This window comes from Pinus tabuliformis, chromosome 6 (assembly GCF_031772625.1).
Source record: "Pinus tabuliformis cultivar Carrire ecotype Pingquan chromosome 6, CPIR1, whole genome shotgun sequence".
NCBI lineage: Eukaryota > Viridiplantae > Streptophyta > Pinopsida > Pinales > Pinaceae > Pinus > Pinus tabuliformis.
In genome coordinates, this window is record NC_142292.1 from 1,502,538,920 (window position 1) to 1,502,541,155 (window position 2,236).

Consider the following 2,236-nt stretch of genomic DNA (forward strand, 5'->3'; position numbering starts at 1 on the left):
CAAAGAAATTCATGGAATGTAACAACCAAGTTTTGTTGTTTTGGGCTTCATTTAGGCTTGCAGTAGCCCAATCAAGGTTTAAGAACATGCTATCCAATGAATAAGTAAACTATATTGCCCACAGGTAGCTGATGTATTACAAGGATGAGTTTGGGGACAAAGGAGAAAGATTGGTTGTAGATCCAAGATTCAAGTTCCTGAATCCGAAGCTTAAAGATGCCTACATTGCTCTCCAGGCCTGGAAACATGCTATACTCTCAGATCCATTGAACATAACCGGGGATTGCGTCAATCCTAATGTTTATAACTACACTAGTGTGTTTTGTTCTCCTCTACCATACACCAAATTCAGTCCATATCCCAGCAACACAAGTTCCACTTACATGAGACCTCCAGATCCTCTCCCCTACTGCAAAAAATATGTCTGTCATAACTCAAAATCTTGGCAACAAGCATACCCCCTTGAACAACCAAGGTAGTGTTTGTCTCTGTAAGAGTAATCCACGGGTTCTACGACTCTAACAATCATTTGAGGTCGAACATTGCAATATTTCCCCTTATAAGATTCACCTTTATGAGACTGCCAAGATCCTCACTCACCACCACATTTACGAAGTTGTCTCGTTCTATCATCCTTGAATCCACATTAGCATTCAGCTCAGTGAAATACCACGTAATCTTGTTATCCCTTACATCAAATAGATGAATGTAACCATTGAATCCAAAGGCACCCCCATGTACGCCTCCAACCATGAGACGGTTCTAAGAATTCACAAGTTGTAGAATTGTTGAAACCTTGGAGTGCACAGAGTTAACGTTTTGTCCGCCGATCTCTCCAGAAACCTTGAGTTTTTCCTTATGGACAATGGTCATGTTCTCGGCCCTTTGCATATTTTCGAAGCTCACGAAAATGGAAGAATCCATCAAGGCAATGGCTCGAATGCAGGATCTGTAAACTCATGTGTCGGATTTTTCAAACCAATTCAGGCTCTTCACATGGGCCACATTCTTGGTGTCCTATATGTGCAACCCTAGAAAATCCTTTCCATCGACGACCACTAGGTTTTTTGAAACCCTGGTCATGGTTTTGACACTATGAAGATCCGTCAATGTCATGGTTTGCTTCCTGAGCACCCAGTTGTATTGTATGCCATGATTTCGCTATCATGGCTGACCCAAACAAAGCCATCATGAAAAGCATAGATGTCCGGAGGGTAAACCCGGCCATTGGTAATAACCATTACAACTCTTTCAACATCGATTCCTTCTAGGGCCGCTGGAACCATGGATTTCTTGACCGCCTCTAGGATTTCGTAATAGGAGACCTCCTCTATAAGGGCTTCACTGTCAAATTTATCCCATGTCGATGCCGAGAGATTTCCCATGCAGAGAATGCTGAGGAGGATCGCAAATATATGCAGATCTTTTTCGATGTATATTTCATCTCAGTCAGTGGACAGAGTCGAGCAGGCGAGGAGGGAGTTTTTCCATGTGGATTGGAGAGACAAAATCATGGTTTCAAAGATCCTGCCTCTGACATCGATCTTCACTCTGTGATTCGATCCTTGGACCTGGGGCCCGTATGCTGCTAGGTCGTTCATGGCTTCCTTTGCTGAATTGGCTTAATATTTGTGCTAATCGATTTAGGTGTGGGAGATCAAAAAGAAATGAATGGACCCAAATTTTTGACCATGGCATATTTTCATTGTTTTTTAAGTTCATGTGTAGCGATAAAGTCAAATTTCTTCCTATTCCTACTATATTCGATGTATAAATAAATCTGATATAGCTTTTTTTTTAGTACATTCAATCATTACATCATGGTTTACTGTAACATTTCTCAATGCATTGTGAATATTGTCCAACCTGTATTCTGACCTGTTTGGCTCAATATCATGCTTTTGCAATGCATACAAAAAACCAACTCTATAATTTATCTCAAGAGCATCAACGAAATAAGCTTGGTCCAGAGAATAACAGTCGTGATATTTCCATTCATGTTTCTAGAACTCTTTATTATTGTAATCAGGGCGACAGATTGTGCAACATAGTGATGACCATTCTTTTTTCAGCTTACTTTCTAGATCTGTGATCTTCAAATGACATTCGACCCTGCTATACACATTATATATGTGAAAGAAAATGTATATTTTATTTATTTTAAATGAGAAAATATCTGCGTTTAATAAATCTTAGTTTTTTGTAATTTTTCTAACCAATAAATATGTGGAATAAG

General features: G+C 39.5%; 1 pseudogene; it reads right to left on the reverse strand.

Moving 5' to 3' along the window:
• Positions 1-348: 348 nt before the first annotated feature.
• LOC149264357 (protein ENDOPLASMIC RETICULUM-ARRESTED PEN3-like) lies at positions 349-1,601 on the reverse strand (annotated as a pseudogene).
• Between the last annotated feature and the right edge of the window lie 635 nt (positions 1,602-2,236).